Source organism: Puma concolor, chromosome D4 (assembly GCF_028749965.1).
Source record: "Puma concolor isolate L17-30 chromosome D4, mPumCon1.1.hap2, whole genome shotgun sequence".
Classification (NCBI taxonomy): domain Eukaryota; kingdom Metazoa; phylum Chordata; class Mammalia; order Carnivora; family Felidae; genus Puma; species Puma concolor.
Window position 1 is genome coordinate 59,804,294 of NC_141679.1, and position 21,051 is coordinate 59,825,344.

The window sequence follows — 21,051 nt, forward strand, 5'->3', positions numbered from 1 at the left end:
GCACACGGGCAGCTACCCCGGTGTATGCCATCCTCTAGCCTTACTTGCCCTACATAGTGAATGCGAAAGCATGTTGTATAACGTACCATGTGAATGTGAGCCGGTGTCATTATCATTGTTCTTTAATAGCTGGAACTCCTGACAACACACCCATAAATGTTTCTCAAAAGGTTAGTTACCCACACAGATGCCTCTGCTGTCCTTATCAAATTATTTCCTTATAATTGGAATGTTCTAGTATCCCAAAGGGCTAGAAGCAACTCTCACCCATCAGACAAAGTGCTAAAAATCACAGGTTTAGCACCCCCCCCCTCCCCGCCCCAGGGCATTTCTTCTTTCTCCTTTTCTACTTCCACCTGCCCAGAAGCATTTCTGCTTCAGATCCTATCAGTCCCATCTTGCAACTGAAGCAAAAACTCTCGCCTTGCCTGAGCTTTTTCTGTGTGTTCAAAATGATAAGAAACAGCTGTCCTCGGATTAATGCCATCATCCCTGTTATGATTCAGCCATTCAGCTTGTGGCAGCAATTGTGTGTTAGATGAATGTCTTTCTAAATTCAATCACCCCAAAATAAATACATTGCAGTAGCCTCATTAAACAAAATTGGATGCAAGGAAAGGATGGGGCTGACTGATAGGAAATGAGAAAGAAGTAGAATATTTCAAAGCTGCACGCATCCAAGTGCCCTTCAGAAACCTCTTCCAGGACCTTGTCAGCTTTGGCACATCTAGGTTTTTGTTTGCTTGTTTGTTTTTAAAGATGCTTATGTATGTGGTACCATTTTCCCCAAAGAGATATTTTTTTGAGAGATCTTTTTTATTTTTTATCTTATTCTGTTTTTTAAATTTTATTCTGTATTTTTATTTTTAGAGACAGTGCATGCATGAGTGGGGGAGGGGGGAGAGGGGGAGAAAGGGAGGGGGAGAGAGAGAGAGAGAGAGAGAGAGAGAGAGAGAGAGAGAGAGAATCTTAAGCACAGAGCCTAATGCAGGGCTCAATCCCACAACCCTGGGATCATGACCTGAGCCAAAAACAAGAGTCAGACGCTCAACCAACTGAGCCACCCAGGTGCCCCAAGAGAGATCTTTTTATAAATGAAATAGTATATATTCATATTAAGAGACGGTCACACAAAACAGGCAAATATGCAGGTGTGTTCATATACGGCATCTCATATAAGACACTTAGCAGGCATTATCCAGCTTGTTCAGCTTATTCAAATTATTCTAAAGTCTAACCACAGTAGATGCTGTGTTAGGTGCTGAGGGGATATGAAGTTGAATCCATTCATGCATTCATTTATCCAACAGACATTTGCTGTTACTGTTCTGGGCTATGCCCTGTGCTCATCATTTGAGGTACCACCTTGAACCAACTGCCTCTGGTTGAGAAAGAGGCTTCGAATGGGCTATGGGATAGTATGGACACAGATAAATGTACTGAGACGTTCGAACTGCTAAGTGCCGTAAGAAAGGGATGCAAAAACACCCACGAGAGTTTAGGAGAAAGTGGTTGTTTATCTCTGTAAGGAAACAGAAAAATTTTCAGGCAGGAGGCAACGTTTGGGCTGGACCTGGAAGTCTGTGAACAGTTTCAAAGTTAAGGCCTTTCTAGATGAAGGGGATGGTGTAAATAAAATTAAGATCATATATTTTGGAGAGGGGTTGAGGAACAGAGAGCACATGCACACACAGGAGAGTTGTAGATAAGGCTGGACACACAGGTGAGAGCTCTGCATGCTGGCTTAGGAGTGTGAACTTTATTCTATAATCATTTGGGAGCCATAGCAGAATGACATAATCAAGTCTGTGCACCAGGAAATTTAGCCCAGTAGCAGGCTGTGGATAGAATTGATTGGAGGTAGGAGGTGTTAGAGATGGGAGTCTACTCAGGAGACCATCACAAAAGTTCAGGCCAGGGATAAACAAGGGCCCAGGGTAAGATTGTGGCAAATAAGCACTGGAGAAACAGACATTAATTATTAAAAGGGAAAAATCAATGAGTTCGTGACTGTGGATGTTTTAGGCTCACTGTGTTCCTTTGGGCATTGGATTTATTTTTACAGGTTAGAGCTACGTGGGAGAGACCTGTGTGTGGTTCAGGGTCCTAGCAGGGAAACAGAATCTAACTGAGGTGGTTCAAGAGATTTTAATGAAGACAACATTTGCAGGGGTATGGGTGGCATTAAGGAAACCAACAAGGGGAGGTGAGGTACCCAGACATTAACAACAGGGGGAAGCTGTTAGCACCCCGGAGGGGGGGGGGCAAGGGGAGAAAATGGTATTACCAGTTTCCAATGAGAGCGGGAGTCATGGAGGTGCTGTGATCTAGAAAGCAGTCAAGAGAGAAGGAAAGAAATACCCTTACCTCTGTCTGTTGCTGCCCTTTGGTTTGCTGCTTCCTTTCACTGGCCAAACTCTACTGAAAAGGTGACTAGTTACAGGGGTGGGTCTTTCAGGGCGCAGAGCAGGGGGAATCATGGGCAGAGGTTGGGGGGCAGAAATACTTATAGGGCAGAGGGTAAGGGGGGACAATGGAAAATAACCAAAATCCAGTGCTAAGGTGTGCCTGCCATATGTTAGGCAATATTTAATGTCTTGGAGCTTCTTAAATCCTAGGGATTTCAAACAAAGGGGTTTCATTATGAAATCTGATTCTAATATGATAGTTGTCACACACTTAATAATATCACATAATTTCACTGCTGAATCTGTTTGTCTGTAAAATGATGCTATTTATTCCTGCTGTACTCACTCTATAAGGTAATTATGAAAATAAAGTGAGATAAAAGTTATACACATATTTTTAGATTAATTTTTGGCATAAACCACTATTAAGATGTATAGGATTGTTATTGTTGTCTGGGATCATTCCTTTTCATTTATGGTGTTTTCCACCCCATCAGCACAGTGTCTGGCCCAGAGGACTGCTCAATCAGTCTCGGTGGCATTGAATCAACTTGAATTCTCAGCACATACACTTTCTCCCATGATTCACCCATGATGCCTTTCAATTCAGCTTTATTACTGTGGGACTTTTTACCTCGTCAATGTATTCCACTGCCCTAATACCTGTCGGGAAAAAAATTAAGACCCCTCTTAGGATTAAAATCACTGGAAAATATTAAACTTCACTTCAGCAAGGGAAAAGTTCATCATATGTTCTTAGAATGAGGTATCATTAGTAGTTTTGACCACATATCCCAGGTCTGGACACAGGCTTTGTTACCTGAATTTACTAGCTTCCTTTCACAGCCTAAAACTGCTGCACACACTGATTTGGAGGAGGTGGCAATTCGAAAGATGAAAAACCCTCCAAAGCTGTATGAAATCTCTAAATCCCACGCGTGAAAAGACTCCGTTCTTGTACCGTAATTGCTTTTCTTAGTCTGGCCCTCAGGGATAGGCCCTAAATGAGATACTAGGCTGGTTCCATCTCCAGTACTTATGGTTTTGCATTCACATGTCTGATTCCGCGGAAATATGTTAGAAGAAATGCAGGCAGAGAGCTCTCTGTTGGGAAGGCATCTGAGAAAGTCCGCTGCAAGCATAGGGAGGCTCTTGTATTGTCAGGAGCACTCCTCACCAGCTGGTCCCAGACAGCACAGACAGATGAAGCCACCCTCAGGAGAGGGCCCACGTCGCCTGAACCTTGGGTGGTTCTTCAATGTTTCTGGGCATCTGTGGGCCACACACCTGTGCCAGGGACACGTCGATACGGTTGCTTCCAGAGCCGAAGGACCTGGAGAAAACAGTTAAGTAGCTGCAGGAGCTGCAGGTATAGGGCATGGAGAAGAGATAACTAAGGTGGGGAGCACGGTGTGGTTTTCACCCTGCAGCCATCACAGGGAGGCAGGGGCAGTGTCCTCCTTGCCTGGAAGGACACCTCCTTGCACTCACGGCTTTGCCCCTCCGTGCCCAGCGCTCCCCCTTACTAGGCTGGCCGTGTGAGCAGTGCTACTCAAAGTGTGGCCTGTCCAGCCACAGCATCAGAATCACTGGGAGCTTCTTGAAAATGCAAATTAGAGGCATCAAGCTGCAGACCTACTGAATAGGAACCTCTGGGGGCCAGGCCCTGATATTTGGGTTTGCGCAAGGCCCCTAGAGGATTCGCGTGCTCTTTGAGAAGCACTGGTGTAGAGTACAGATATTGCTGGGCTGTAGAGCGTGCAGATCTTGAGAGTGAAATCATATGCAGAGAGGCGACTGTTTGCCTTCATTCCTCTTAGTGGAACAAGTGGAACAGAGCTTCACACGGAATGGGCTTCTAGAATGACTTCCAGTTCCTCCATCTTCACGCCACCTTGGCTAATCCAGTGTTTCTTACATTTGCCCAGAGTTGTTTCTGTCGGCTTTGTGGTCCCAAAGAAACACAGCCCCTTCATTCTCCAATCTCTCATCTCCAGCTGGAAACAGTGGTCTCCACACTCCTCCGAATCCCAGCCCGATCCCTGTACCTCAGTACCCCGTGTTGTATGACTTCCCTGGTCTTTCTCTTTCCTTGAATCCCAAGACACCCCTTTGTTTCCCCCTCTTTTAAGTTTTCCTGTTTTGTTCCCTACCTTCTTTAATTTCTGAAGTCAGAACTCTCCTGACAAAATTTTATTTCTTCCTCTTTATATCATCATCCTACGTCACTGTCCCCGCTGGGTCCTCCCCTTTCATCTCCAGCCGTTGTCAGGTTTCCATTTTAGGCAACTCAATTTTATTTCATCATGACTTCCTCCAAAGTGGGTTACTCGTATGTAAGTTCTTTAGTTTTGGGATGCTGGGGAGAGTAGGGTATGTCCTCAGGCACGATGATGGAGTTGCCAGATTTTGGCTGGGAAAACAGCCCATACTGGCTACAAAGCAACAGGGAGAATGAAAGGCTCCTATGAGTTATCAGCTTATTCAACTAACCCTTACTGAGCACCTACACACTGAGTAGGATGTGTATTAGATGCTCACGAATAGAACCACGATGGATAATGGCACTGTTAAAAATAGGATGATGCTCAGACAGAAAAGAAAACCCAATACTGGAAGACCCCAATTACTAATGAGACATATTCCTTTGCACATAGTAGACACTTTAGAATGTCTTTGTTAGGGGCACCTGGATGGCTCAGTCAGTTAAGTGTCCAATTTCAGCTCAGCTCATGATCTCGGGGTTTGTGAATTCAAGTCCTGCCTCGGGCTCAGTGTTGTCAGCTCAGAGTCTGGAACCTCCTTTGGATTCTGTCTTTTCCCTCTCTTTTCACCCCTCCTCTGCTCTCGCTCTCTCTCTCTCTCTCTCTCTGCCTCTCTCTCAAAAACAAATATTTAAAAAAAATTTTTTTAAGAGAACATTTTTGTTAAATGAAGAAAATAATTGCTAGACTAACATGCCTTTGATTCTGCACGTCATTTCACCTGATTGCTGTGAATTTGGGTTTCCACAGAAAGTTCTTTGGGTAGTGTTTTATATTGTAGGACTCTGTGCACCAATGCTTCCGGTCATGCTTGTCTTCCTTCTGCTTCTGAGATAATGGATGGGGCAGCAGCAGGATGGAGAGTCTTACTGGAAAATGTGAAGGAGACACTTGGACTCAAGACAAAAAAGAATTTGTAAACATATTATTCTTTGGGGAAATTGTACTGCAAATTGCTCTGAAGAATGTAGACAGAGAGAAAAAGGACGGAGCAAAAGGAAGGGTGAAGAAGGAGAAATCCGGTTTTAAGAACAAACAGAAATAATGGCTTAGATTGGGTGGGTTTGTTGCACCAATAAACCTAATGACCCAAGGAGTCTCATTTGATTATTAGCAGCTATCTTTGAAATTTAAATATAAAACTTAAATGTTTCAGTACAAAGTGCTTATCAGACCATTTAGCACTCCTCTCTGGGTTGGTGACTGTTGTAGCTACCTGAGAGGAGGCCACATGGTGTAGCATCACGAGGAGGAGGGACTTCGGTCTCCTGGTTCAGCTTCCCCATAATCTCACGGTGTAATCTTTGGCAAGCTCCTTCCCTTCTCGGTGCTCCAGTTTCTTCGTAAAATGAGTAGTTCAGACTAGGTCAGTGGTTCCAAATGTGTGGTCCCTGAAGCAGCAACATCGGCATCATGTGGGAACTTGCCAGAAATGCAAATTCCTACTGCATCAGAAACTCCCTCCAGGTGATTCGAGTTGGACACTCCCCAGACTAGTCCTTCTGTGTTTCTATAAATGAACTATCTGAAGCATGTAGAGCACATGGAGGCAAGTGAGTGCTCTCGTCCCCCAATTCACAGCTGTTTGGTTGTGGGGTGCAGTGGGCCTGCTCTGCATGGGGTCGGCTCAGCCGCAGCTCCCATCCTTCCCTCCCTCCAGTGCCAGATGGCCCATCGCAGGCACACTAAGTGCAGGTCTCAGGCACTAGCAAAGCAGGGATACCTACCAATGGTATTTTTGTTTGGAAAAAACATGATACCTGATGTTTTCCAAAAAACATTAAAGTATTCCTCATAGGAAAAATCAGAATGTTGTTAGGCCTCTTCATTTTCCGTTTACAGCTTAGTGCTTTTAAAAAGTAGTTTTAGGGGGCGCCTGGGTGGCGCAGTCGGTTAAGCGTCCGACTTCAGCCAGGTCACGATCTCGCGGTCCGTGAGTTCGAGCCCCGCATCAGGCTCTGGGCTGATGGCTCAGAGCCTGGAGCCTGTTTCCGATTCTGTGTCTCCCTCTCTCTCTGCCCCTCCCCCATTCATGCTCTGTCTCTCTCTGTCCCAAAAATAAATAAACGTTGAAAAAAAATTAAAAAAAAAAAGTAGTTTGAGGGGTGCCTCAGTGGCTCAGTCGGCTAAACAGCCAGCTTCACCTCGGGTCATGATCTCGTGGTTCATGAGGTCAAGCCCCACATGGGGTTCTGTGCTGACAGCTCAGAGCCTGGAGCCTGCTTTGGATTCTGTGTCTCCCTGTCTCTCTCTCTGACCCTCCCCTGCTCAGGCTCTGTCTGTCTGTCTGTCTCTCTCTCTCAAAAAAAAAAAAAAAAAATAAACAAACATTAAAAAAAATTTAAAAAGTAGTTTGAAATTCTCAGGGCAGGGATGGGACATGATGTACACTATATAATATTTTCAGTGTTAGGATATTTCAAGTTCTCTGTCCTGTCCTGCCTTTCCCCTTGCTCTTCCTTAAGGTATGCAGGAAGTAATTCACCATACTTCACAGACTCTAAGAAGCTCACCTTTTTACCTCTGAGACTGGGATGTATCTTACAATTGGTGGCGCCTTAGGTCCAAGGAAATGTGGTATATTGTTGATATTGCTGATGTTCCTTAGAAGTCATTCTGTGTCAGGCTCTCACTCATATTCTTCCCTGAAGCCTAAAACTCTTGTATAACTCTTGAATCTGGAATGAGAGTTCATGGCCAGTGTGCACCATGGTTCAGGCATTCTGACAAACTCAAGTAGAAGGGATTTATTTCGTTCTTTGCAGAGCTCCCACAGTTGTGGTGTCCCCTAGGTTATTCAGTACTGGAGATAAGCAGCTTCCTCTAGGCAACTTGACTACTTTTGGACAATGACTAATGTTCTGGAAGACAGCATAGCAGTGGGAAATGTCTTAGATGCACACCTGTCATTAAGGAGCTCACATTTGTAGTGGACACTACGTGGAAGTCAATAAGGAATAATAATGTAATATGCTAAATGCTGTAACAGAGGCAAATGGAAACTTCTATAGGAGGGAGAAATTTAGTCAGTGTGAGTTTGCTGGGTGTGACTTCACAGAGGAGGTGACAGCACCTGGGTCTTGAAGAAGAATAGGAGATCACTAAGTGGAAAAGGAAGGCAATAAGAGCATGCCCAAATATACTTGGGATACACTTACAGTGAGTGCATTTTATGGCATTTAGATTATACCTCAACGAAGTTGTTTTTAATACCTTTTTAAAGGAAAATGCTTTGAGCCTAAAGTGCACGGTCCATTTGGGAAATGATGAGAAAAACGTTGTGACACGCGAAGAGGGTGCTGTGAGTGGTGAGGGGTGAGGGAGGAGGATTTGGTTGTAGTCAGATTGGGAAGTTTGGTCTGTCATACTAAGGAGTTGAAGAAATTTAGGAGATGGTATTGAGTAGAAAACAGAGATTTGAAAATCGGCAGGATAGACTGTGAGGCTGTGGGATTTGTCACTATCAGCCAGAAAAAGTTGCCGTCATTTAGCAATAAATGTAACTCTGATTTCCTTGGCAGCCCAGGCAAGAAGAAATGTGTGGTGAGTGAGATAGCTTTCATTAAGTGATAAAGGGAAGCAAGTCAATTTGTCAAAAGAGACAAATTATTTTCCTAGTGCTAAACTCTAAGGAATTTCTAATGTGCGCTTTAATATCGGGTCTTTGAACAGCACATTTTAAAATAATAATTTCATGGGGCACCTGGGTGGCTCAGTCGGTTAAGCGTTGGACTCTTGGTTTCCGCTCAGGTCATGATCTCATGGTTTGTGAGTTCGTGCCCTGTATCAGGCTTTGCGCTGACAGCTCAGAGCCTGCTTGGGACTCTCTCTGTCTCTCTGCCCCTCCCCTGCTCATGCTCTCTCTCTCTCTTAAAACAAATAAATAAACATTAAAAAATTAACAAAATAATAATTTCACATTTCTTTATACTAACTCCTGACCCTATGGCGATGGTGACTGGGTGACACGTCTCTATAATTCTACAAGTCAGGGCTCATTAAGTCTGGTGGAATGACTGACTGACTCTCAGAGGAAGTGGGAGGCTCAGTGCTCAAGACTCCCTGCTTCCTGGAGAGGAGACTGACCCAAACCCCAGCAACTGGTGCTGTGCTAAGCCATTAAGGACCCGCAGGGCAGGCGGCATTGCAGCGATAGTAGTGGAGAGGGGACACCCTGCAATTAACTCATCATGGGACTTTGGACTAAGTAACAGGAAATCTAAAATAACAGTGGCATTAGCACAACATGGATTAATTTTCTCTCACGTATTTTCACAAAGTTAGCTCACCCATGTGACCAGCAGCCAGATAAAAACAGAACATTACCTGGAAGCCTTCTTGTGCCTCCTTCCAGACCTTAGCCCTACCCAAGGGTAGCTACTCTCTTGGCCTCTAACGCACACATATTAGTTTTGTCTGGTTTTGAACTTTGTTAAATGAAATCATTAGTATGCGCTACTTTCATCTGACTTCTGTTTTAACCTCTTTTATTGTAAAATCATACATAGATACAGAACACTGCAAAGAAATATGTAGTTTCATGAGTTCTCATGAGGGTTATATATAACAAGTTCTTGTAGCCTAGATCGGGAAGTAGAACTCTGCAGCCAACACAGGGCCCTTCATATGCCTGCTGTGGCCTCACCTCCATTCCAGTAAAAGTGATTACTTTCCTGACTTTAGAATGATCATTTCCTGGAATGTTTATACTTTTATCACCTATCTCTGCATCCTGAGACACTGTATTTTAATCCTGCCCATAAAAGATCTTGCCTATTAAAGTTGATTATGTTATTTAAATCTCTTTTAATCTACCAGCCTCTCTTCCGTTCCTTTCTTTTTCTTACAATTTATCTGTTGAAGAACCTGGACCATTTGACCTGTGGAGTTTCCCACGGTTTGGATTTCTTATTGCACACTTCTGGTGCAGTTTGACATAGTCCCCTGTTCTTTGTATTTCCTGCAAAATTGGCAGCTGGATCCAGAGACTCTACAGAGTTGGGCCGGATCCCATTGGCAGGACCCTAAGTGGTGTGGCATTCTTTCATCAGGAGGCACACGATGTTCGGTTGCGTCTCCTAGTGTGATGTTAGCGGAGGTGCTCAATGCCAAGATCCATTAATTCACTGCAAGTTGCAAAATGGTGATGTTCTAGTTCTATCATTTCCCTTTTACTTATAAGTTGGAATGCTTTTGATTAAGAGGTGTTTCCCTTCACCGACTGTTTTATTACTCAGAGATATGGTCAGCGGTGTGCCGGAGTCACATTTACCAGCTTGTGAGAGCTAATTGTGCACACCTCTTCCCATTGGTAGCTTGAAATTGGCCACAATAAGAGAATTTACACCATGGAAATTTGCAAATGATGTAAATCAGGGCTTTCCCCCCCCCCCCCCCCCAGAGAGCCAGTTGTTAAACATTTACCAGCACACGACCAGGTACAGTTTATATAGGAAAGGCGGGATAAATTCTCCGTTCTATCCCTATATTTAACAGTTTTCAAGATAATGAGTTGGTTCCCTGGCATTGTCCTAAGATGATCAAGTAGGATTTTTATATCATTATGAATTCATGGATTTACACGTATCAGGTGAATTTTAATCCAGTGCTCTTATATCCTATTGAGGCCCAGATTGTCCCCACTTTGGCCAGGGTGTGGTTATGACAACTGGGGTGCCAGCAGCTATTTATTTAGGTTTGTGATTTGTTTGAATTGATAGCCACCATCTTAGTATTTGTTTTCCATTTGCCTCACCTGTTTTATATTCTTTTCTCTAGTTTTCCTTGCCTTATTTTGGATTAATCAACTATTTTTTATTATTCTTTTTTTCCTCCTTTCTCAGCTTCTTCATTATACATTTTTTATTATTGTCTTAGTGGCTACCCTAGAGGTTACAACATATATCTAAGCTCCTTTTATCCTTCTGTTCCACAGTCTCTAGCATAGGTTTCTATCTTCAAGGTCACCTCATGGTCCCAATGGCTTCCTCAGCTATAGCTACAGCTATCATCTTCACATCCCAGGCAACTGGAAGGAAGAATTAGGAAAGGACAAAAGGGGGCACTCCATTAAACAGCTTTCCTGGGAATCCCTCTCCATGACTCATTAAATCCTAATGGACATCTTTAGCTGAAGTGCAGGCTAGGATATGTAAAGTTTTGTTTGGGCACCATACCCAGGTGTTACTAAGGAGGGAGTTACTGTTACTAAGGAGGAAGTGCAGGATGGATACTGGGTAGGCAGTGTGCGGTTGCTGCCTTACTTTCTTTGGACCTCATCGGAAAAAGTGGGCAATTTGACTGGAAAACAGATATGGCAGCTTAAGAATTCTAAGCATGGTCAGAAATACTTTTATACCTCTACTTTCTTAGTGATTTAAAGACAAATCATGGGGCGCCTGGGTGGCGCAGTCGGTTAAGCGTCCGACTTCAGCCAGGTCACGATCTCGTGGTCCGTGAGTTCGAGCCCCGCGTCGGGCTCTGGGCTGATGGCTCGGAGCCTGGAGCCTGTTTCCGATTCTGTGTCTCCCTCTCTCTCTGCCCCTCCCCCGTTCATGCTCTGTCTCTCTCTGTCCCAAAAATAAATAAAAAACGTTGAAAAAAAAAATTAAAGACAAATCAGCAAACTTTTCTCCTTAATGAAAATTCTGTGTTACGTTCCTGACCTTTCTAAAGCACATTTTTATGTTGTGAAGAAAATTCAATGTCAAAATCTAATAGAAAAGTGAATAATTGAACAAAGCTCTCCGAAGACTATGATTTAGGAAAATATAATGTCCTCTACCCTCTCTCCCCGTGTCCTCCAATGATCTGTATTTTGTCATCAAAAGTTTTTAAGGCAAGAGACTCTTTGAATAATCTGGACAGAGATTGTTAGAATAGTGTCATTCAAGTGTTTCAGAAATGCAGCTGAATTAGAGCAATATAGTGATCTGTTGACAGGGATGGATTGGTGTAGATATAAGTACACAAAATTATAGACTGAGAACTCTAGGGCCCAGAGGGACCTCACATATTATCAGTTTTCCTTATGATGCAAGGAAATAGAGGAGTTAAGGATTCTTGGCAAGTCGGGTTTGAGTAGAGCTGGATCCCGATCAAGTTGCTCCCCTCTATGGATAATACTTGAGTTGTCCACCAACACTACATTTGATAGGGCCTAGTTTTGCTCCGATTAGTTGTAAGGTCAGGCACTACCTCTCTTGCTAGTGTAGGAGGGGAGGAACCCTAGACTGACACGGAAGTCTGACTTAACTCCTAAAGTCTTCCTTCTATTGACTCCAGCTCTCCTTCCCAGCCACCTCCAGTCCCATTGGTTGTGGCTCTGCCCTGTGAGGCCCACAGAACAGGCCTAATTTGTCTGGTACCACATGAGCCTCCAGAGAATTGAAAACAGCCATCATCTTCCCTCGTACTTCTGATTTCTCCCCGTCTAAGAGCTCCACATCGCCATGGGGTACTTGTAAATATCCATAGCACCCTTCTGGAACAGAGGGCATCTGCAGTTGTTTGCTGCAGAGTGAGATGGTATCTGTGGTGTTGATGTAAAGCTGTCATGTTACACACCACCTAGGAGCATGTCCTCATGAATGGCCACCTTGCATACCTCCTGAGAGCACATCCTCGTGAACTGAGGGTGCCAGTGTTGCAGCGGCCCCTGCAGAAGCTGAAGGCCCATGGAAGCAGAGGCCCCCTACTTTTGTGGGTTTGCTGGACAGACTGCTTTTGCTGATCTGGATCCAGATTTTAAAGTTGCAGGGCAGTTTGTGAGCAAACTAAAAATGCTTACTGTACGCTGTGAAGATGGCACGCCATGAGAGAAGCAGAGACTTTCATCTGTCTTTCTGCTAATGGTGAGTAACTATGCCCGGCCATCCATAGACTAGTTCCTCCAGAGACTATAGTCTGTGCAGTATCTTGTCCAGACTGGGACTCAGTCCACGTCCAGGGTACAAAGAGAACCCTCCCAACTGTGACTCACATAGTAGCAGAGCTTGGGAGAAACCTGAGGGAATACCTGGACCCCTCTATGGATTAACAAATGATGCATAGTCACATCCACCATCTGCTCTAACCGGTTATATAGACCAATAGCCCATTCTTCTCCCTTTTCAAAACAGTCGTTTCCATGGAAAAGAAACCCATAACCTTGATTAAAGACTTCTGCCCCCCAGAAGCTCTGTTTCCTTATTTGTAAGTTAAGGAGGATCTCCTCAAAATAACCAAGACCTGTTTCAAGTTCCATGGCAAGTGAGACTAGAGTCACAGATTGAGCTAGAGAGAGGATCCAGGCATTCTAGGTCCTAGCCAGGGGCCAAGCATATACCCCTTGCCTCTTAGCCTTCTTACCTTGTCTCCCCCAGCCCTCCACAATGAAATAGAAAGAATCCTTTCTTGTCTTTTCAGAACTGTGTAATACAATTATTCTGATTACTACAAAGGGCACTTACCACTAAACATGAGGATTCATTTTCTGTAATGCTGAAATTTATATCAGGATCCATTTAGGTTCAATTAGCCTCATGGAAGATAATGGAGGGCAGTTGCAATCTGTTATTTTTTAATATACATGCAGTTGTTTAGATACCTTTTGTTTGTTTTTCGGTGCTGCTCTATGGGAGAAGCAAGTATAAAGGTGCTTAGATAAAAACTCAATATTAATAATGAAAATGTTGCCTGACTGGCTAAATACGGCAATACTATTGGACAGGCACTTTATATGTATCTCCCCTGAAGTATGATAAACATATGAAAACACATTTTAGCTTCACTTGTAATCAAATAAATGCAAATACATTTTTAAAGTAATGAGGTAGCATTTTGTTACCTATAAAATTAGTAAAAAAAAAAAAAAAAAAAAAAGGTTTTTTAATGACTCTCAGTTTGGCAAATGAGAGGCAAGAGGGGCACCTGTATATGCACAGTGAATTGGTGTATCCCTCCTGGAATGCAATTGAACAGTATGTATGAAGAGCCCTTTGACTCAAGAATTCTACTTTCAGAAATTTACTCTAAAACCTAATCAAGGAGGCAGATGTCGATTTATGTATAAAGGTATTAATCATAGCATTCTTTAGGGGAAAATTGGAAACAAAATATCTCAAAATAGGCAGATGATTATATAAATGATTGCAGTATATCTCTAAACTTAAGACTGCTTTAAAGCATTGCTGATTACGGTTTTGAAAACAGTTAACATGAAAAATGTTAGGCTGTAATGTTCAGTCCAAAGAGTAGAATGCAAAATTGGATGCCAGGTGGTCAATTTTGTAAGAAACAAAATGAATAGAAATAGAAATAGATGGTGTATGTGGTAAGATTATGGTTGTTCTTTTCTAAATTTTTTGTATTTTCTAAATTGTATACGATAGATGTGTATTATTTTTTTTATAATCAGAAAAAACGAGCATTGTATTTGAAAGGAAAAGAAAGGCCAAGGGCTGAGGTAAATTCATGATGGTTTCTAGGGTAGAAGTGCTTGCAGAGGCCATTGAGGTCCACCTTGCCCTTCCCAGAGCAGCCCAGAGACTTCCTTATTTTGATGCAGAGCCACAGTGGACAAGGAGAGCACAGTATGTGTGAGCACATCTTTAGCCAGTTGTGGATTCATCTTGCTCTCCCCCAACACGACTTGGGGATGCTTTCCTGAACACAACCCCTCACCACTGAACCACCTTGGCATTTTTGATTCTTAAATGTTTCATGAGTGTCTCATGAACACCGTGTTTTAAACTGTCCCTTCCTTCAGCCACCCTGAATCCAGACTCTGCTGCAAGTAAGAGGTTACAAGGTATAGGATGAGCACTGCCCCCTCCCAGGAGAAAGGAAAAGCACTGGGCTAGCCTTGCCTCAGTAGGCTGGAGGCAGGGCACCTCAGGGGATGATGTGTTCCTGCCATTTCCCACTGGCTTGACTCTCCCCATCCAAGGCAGAAACCCCAGTAGGGAGAAGGTCATAACAGCAATGGAGAGGTGACAGCAGCCCAATACATTCATGAAGAGCTGTGCTCAGCCTTGGATAGTGCTCTTTCCAAGAAATCCTGGGGATCAGGAGGGTTCAAAGAGAGGGACCAGGATGGGGAAGGGCCTTTCCTAGAACAAGCAATTTGGGACTCTGAGCGAGCTTGGCCAGAGAAGTGATCACTTTGAGTATTCAAATATCTCAAGAGCCTCTAGATTGAGAGGGGTTAAACCTACTTTACATGTGACTCTAATGATAGAAGCTGAATCAACAGGCAGAACCCACAGGGAGACAACTTTCAACTTAATACATATGGGCCCCTATATTTGAACATAATGTGCTTAAAATTTTTTTGTTGAGTGCATAATATTTGCACATGGTAAAACATTCAAAAGCCACAAAGAGATAGACAGTGAAAAGCAAGTTGTTTTCCCATGTCTGTCTGTTGGTCACATGTCAGTCCCAAGCTGCCCTCCCCTTGCCAAACTACCCCTGGCCCCCCGCCACCACTGGGCAACCAGTATTAACAGTATATTCTTCCAGAAATAGTCTATGGTCTTGTATAGTCTATATACAAGCATACTATTAGCATGTAATACATTCCATTCTACATATATCTTTTTTTAATTCAAAACTATTTTAAAAATTTTATTAAAAAAATTTTTTAATGTTTATTTTTGAGAGAGAGAGACAGAGCACGAACATAGGAGGGGCAGAGAGAAAGGGAGACACAGGATCTGAAGCAAGCTCCAGGCTCTGAGCTGTCAGCACAGAGCCCGATGTGGGGCTCAGGGCTTGAACTCACAAACCGTGAGATCATGACCTGAGCCCAAGTCCGACGCTTAACCCACTGAGCCATCCAGGCACCCTGCCCTGAAAAATATTTATAGTTATTCTCCCTCAGTCTTTCTTCTTCATTTTAAAGTTTATTTATTTTGAGAGAGAGAGAGAGAGAGAGAGAGCAAGTGGGGGAGAGGCAGAGAATGAGGGAGAGAGAGAGAATCCCAAGCAGGCTCCACACTGTTAGCATGGAGCCAATGCAGGGCCTGAACTCAGGAACCGCGAGATTGTGGCCTAAGCTGAAGTTGGGTAATTAACAGACCAAGCCACTCAGGTGCCCCTTTCTTTTTTTTTAATGAAAGCATTCAACTCTTTGAATAACTGAATTATAATTTATTAAGCTCTCCTCTTAATGAGCATTTAGGATGTTTGCAGCCTCTAGTCATTATATAAAACACTGCAGTGAGTGCCTTTGTATATATGGAATACATGTGTAAATACATTTGTAGAGTTAATACCTAGAATTGAAATTGCTAGGTTAAAAGATCTTATCAATATTAAAATTTAAAACCATTTAATACCAATGTGAAGTTCAAAATTCAGAAGCTACAAAGTGTGTAGGTGAGAGCCTGTCCTTCAGCCTTCTAGTTCTTTCCCCCCAGTCAGCTAGTGTTACGAGTCTTATGTATATTCTTAAATAACAATTTGTTTCTCTTTTTAAAAATACAAATGGTAGCTAATGGTACTCATGATTTTGTGCCTTGCTTTAAAAAAAATTAACAATATATTGTGAAAATTGTTCTCAATCAGCAGTAGCCAAAGAGCTTTGTTTTTCTTTTTTTAAAGAGTTATATGGAGAGGGGCGCCTGGGTGGCGCAGTCGATTAAGCGTCTGACTTCAGCCAGGTCATGATCTCGCGGTCCGTGAGTTCGAGCCCCGCGTCGGGCTCTGGGCTGATGGCTCGGAGCCTGGAGCCTGTTTCTGATTCTGTGTCTCCCTCTCTCTCTGCCCCTCCCCCGTTCATGCTCTGTCTCTCTCTGTCCCAAAATAAATAAAAAACGTTGAAAAAAAAATTAAAAAAAAAAAAGTTATATGGAGAAAAAAAACCAGGGCCTAACTTCAAAAAAAAAAAAAAAAAAAAAAAAAAAGAGTTATATGGCATTTCATTAAATGCATGTGCCATAATTTATTTCTACTTTAATGTTGGGCATTTTGGTTATTTGAAATGTTTTGCTACTGGTACACATTTAAAACTTTTTCATAGATACTGCCAAACTGCCCTTCATAGAAAATGTACAAATAGACACCCCCACCAACAAAACATGGGTTTGTTTTCCAACATCTCCAACAACACATGTATTATGAAACTTTTGGTCTTTGTCATTACATGATATCTCAATGCTGCCTTTATTTCAATATCTTTAATGAGTGAGGTTGGGCACTTCTATGGATGAACCATTTATAATTGCTTTACCATCAATTAGCTATTCCTATCTTTTGCCAATTTTTCTACTGGGTTGTTGATCTTTTAATTACTGATTTTTATTTTTATTTAAAAACATTTTTAAAATCAATTATTTATTTTCAGAGAAAGAGAGGCAGAGAGAGAGAGAATCCCAAGTAGGCTTCATGCTGTCAGCACAGAGCCCAACCTGGAGCTCAAACCCATGAGCTGTAAGATCATGACCTGAGCTGAAGTTGGACATCCAACCAACTGAGTCACCAGGGCTCCCCATTAATTACTGACTTTTATCTTCTATTGAATGTTTATGACCTTTCTTTCTCCAAGATTAAATTAAACTGTATTTTCTTCTAGTACTTTCATGGTTTCACCACAGAAATCTTTCATCCATTTGGATTTTATTTTTCTTATTTTTATTTTTTAAATTAAAAAAACCTTTTGTTTTTTAAGCTGGCTCCACACCTGGCATGGAACCATGTGTGGGGCTTGAACTCACAACCCTGAAATCAAGACCTGAGCCGAAACTGGGCACTTAACCAACTGAGCCACCCAGGCACCCCTGGATTTTATTTTAAAATGAAAAGTAAAATATAAGATGTAAGAAAGGGAGTCAGCTCTTTTATTTTTTAAGATCATCATATAATTTATTTAAACTTTAGAGCCATTTCAGGGTCAGGACCATGTGTGATTCATCTCCATAGCACCTCTTACTAACAATAACTAGCACTTAATGAGAACTTAGTAGGGCCAGGATGTCCATATATCTGTGTGCTGAATTATTCCAAAGCTCTTGAATTTTCTAGGACACTACTCCCTTCATAGTGTAGTACTTTACCCTATGGCTCCCAGTCAATGTTATTTTATTTTATTTTATTTTATTTTATTTTATTTTATTTTATTTTATTTTATTTTATTTTTTTATTCTTATACTTTAATTGTTTTTATTTTATTTTATTTTTTAAATATAGTTTATTGTCAAATTGGTTTCCATACAACACCCAGTGCTCATCCCAACAGGTGCCCTCTTCAATGCCCATCACCCACTTTCCCCTCTCCCCCACCTCCCATCAACTCTCAGTTTGTTCTCAGTATTTAAGAGTCTCTTATGTTTTGCCTCCCTCCCTCTCTGTAACTTTTTCCCCCCTTTCCCTCCCCTATGAATGTTATTTTAATGAATGAATAAATGTGGGTATATTTAATTTGGGCCACATCTTGATTCAGGCTAACAAAGAACAGAAATTCACAGAACCCAATCAGTCCAAGTAGACTCCTCTACACATCCAGCATGGAGTTGGGCGATTGCACTGGACTAAGCGTAGTTCTACCACTTACCTCTGACCTCCAAGCAAATACTTTAACCATTGTGTGCTTCTGTTTTCCCCATCTGTGAAATGGAATAACAAAACCTAGCTCAGAGGAGTATTGTGAGGGTCAAATGAGGTATTGTCTGCATAAGGTCTTGAAGGATATCAAGGTGGTGTGCCTTAAGAGATTATGGCTCAAATGTGGATAATGCAGATACCCTTAATGGCACACATCTAGTTATATGTCTTTCTGGTAGGACTGAAAAAAGAGGGGGAGGCTGGACAGAGGACAGAGTTATTGGGAGGTGGGGGCTGTAAATAGCTATTTCTGTTCCCCAAGTGACCATTCTTTAGGCATAGATTGAAATTCCCTGTGGAGCCACACTAATGGACACATTAGGATCAGTTGACAAAGTACCGTATGCTCTCAAATGTTCTCCCATTAAGCTTCATGGGAAGCGGCAGGGATTCATAGACCATTATAGGAAATCTGCCATGACTTTAGCCTCTGGTAAACCACAGGCTCTGGAAGATTAGGCTATGCCCCCAACTATATGATGGTGCACAAAGCATCACTTATATTTTAAGACAGAAGTTCTGTAAAATTAGGTTATCCTTATCTTGTCCATACTAGAATCAGAACAGCATCTTTTATTTTTGAAAATATGTATGTTTTAATAATGGATTATTCTGTAAACACTCTGGCTGTTTGGTTTCAAGCTAATCAGCATGTGCAACAGTCATTAGTCAGGGTCTAGATTATAAAAGTGTATCACTTCTTCAACGTCACTGTGGTTTTTCACAATCCACACCTTACATTTACAGATTTAAAGTATGGCCGACATTCCAGAATTTGCAAAAAGTATCATCTCTTTTTACATCAATTAACTTACAGTTTTAAAAAAAGGAAAAAAGAAAAAAAGAGAAGAAAGAAAGAACCAAGCTCCACAAATCGTGAAAGAAGAAGCAGACTTTAAGTGTCAAGATCTCAGAGTTTCAAATAATAATAGCTGCTTTTTATTAAATATCTACAGTACACCGATTCTCTGCTGGGTGCTTTATCCTTATTATTTAATTTAATCCTCACAACACTCCCCAAAGTCAGTATTATCTGTTTATTATGATGTGAAAACTGAAAGGTTACATAGTTGTCCAAGGTCACAAAAGCTAGCAAGGGCAAGAGCTGGTATTCAAGTCACGTCTGACTCTACGGCCCAGATCCTTCCCAGAACGTCCCTGATTCAAAGAAAAGACTAAGACACAATGTCTCGGTACGTAGTCCATCGTAACAAAATATGAATAAATCCTTGTTTTTAACAAAATCAAGGTCATCCACCTCTCTCCCTATCCTACACTAAGATGAGAGAGAGTGCCTCCAACATGCTCCCCTGTGCACAGGGCCTCTCCATGTACTGGTTCCAGAACTCAGGGTTGTAACAGAGTGCTTTAACCAAAGAGGGTCTAGCACTAGCCCTCCATCTTCCAGCTCCCTTCAGTCACGTTTGCTGTGCTTGTACCTGTCTTCTACATTGGGCTTCCATTTAATAGGATCTGAACTGAATAAAGGATTCCACTGGTCTGCCCTTCATTCACCAAAGTTAGAAATACACTAGGGGTGCCTGGCTGGCTCAGCTGGTACAGAGTGTGACTGTTGATCTTAGGGTTGTAGTTCTGAGTCCCATGTTGGATGTAGAGATTACCTAAAAATAAAATCTTTAAAAAATTCCTTCAGAGCACCTGGGTGGCTCAGTCAGTTGGGCATCCAACTTCGGCTCAGGTCATGATCTCATGGTTCGTGGGCTCGAACCCTATGTCGTCGGTTTCTGTGCTGACAGTTCAGAGCCCGGAGCCTGCTCTGGATTCTGTGTTTTCCTCTTTCTGCCCCTCCCCCTCTTACACTATGTCTCTCTCACAGAAATAAACATTAAAAATAATTTTTTTAAATTCCTTCAGCTTAAGATATTTACTAAGGCAAGATGCCATAGGCACTTGGCTGGCTCAGTCATGTGACTCTTGATCTCAGGGCCATGAGTTCAAGCCACTTGTTGGGCATAGAGTTTACTTAAAAATAAAATTAATTTAAAAAAAAGAAAAACACCGATGATGCTCAATTCTTTCTTTTATAGATGACACTCAGACCCAGTGGACTTGAGTAAAATAACCCAGGAAGGTAGGTAGATCCTTTTCTCTTTAAAGTTTTAATTGCTGGGTCACTACAGGGAAACTATGGAATGATAATGACAACCATCGTGGAAATATGTTCCAAGAGCCTTTCTGGCCTGTTGACTCAATAGCAGATTGCGGCTGACCCGGTTTTAAATTCTGGCTCTATCACCTACTACTGGATTATTTTGAGCAAGTTACTTAACTTTGCTTAGTCTCTTCATCTGCAAAAGGGACACCCTAATACCTGCTTGTTGGGGTTTTGTGGTAGTTAATAGCGTATTTAAAACACGCAGCATGTAATAGGTGTTCCTTTCCATCCTCAGAACCTCCCAATGTGCTGTTCCCTGTCTGGAAACTCTTCTCTCTCTCTTATTTAGGTAGCTAACTTGTACTCATTCTTTAGTTTCTTTCATTTCTTTCCCTGGGTTTGAATCTTCTTAGATTCTTACTAATCAAGTGACCTTGGGAAAGTTAGCCTTAATTTCCTCCTCTATAAAATGGGGTTCCATAGAATTATAAAAATGAGATCACATAAACTGCTTAGAACTGTGACTAACAAATATTAGGTCTCAATACATTTTAACAAGGGCAGTCTGTGGAGTCCACAAAATAATTCTGGAAGACCCTCTTTCCTTCATAAGCAAGCTATTCACATTGCCTAAAAGCTTAGGATTGCTATGCTTTACTCTTGGAGTTTAGGATTTTCA

The 21,051-nt window shown here is 42.1% G+C and overlaps 1 protein-coding gene across 2 annotated transcripts in view; it reads left to right on the plus strand.

Moving 5' to 3' along the window:
* The window catches only part of FRMPD1 (FERM and PDZ domain containing 1), a 141,897-nt gene that overhangs the window by 16,141 nt on the left and 104,705 nt on the right, over positions 1-21,051 (plus strand). The window contains exon 2 of one of the 2 annotated variants that reach the window (XM_086683533.1): positions 20,305-20,348. The exons of the other annotated variant lie outside the window; for it this stretch is intronic. The gene's annotated coding sequence lies outside the window, so the exon portion shown is untranslated. The remainder of the gene's footprint in view (positions 1-20,304; positions 20,349-21,051) is intronic. 2 annotated transcript variants of the gene reach the window in all.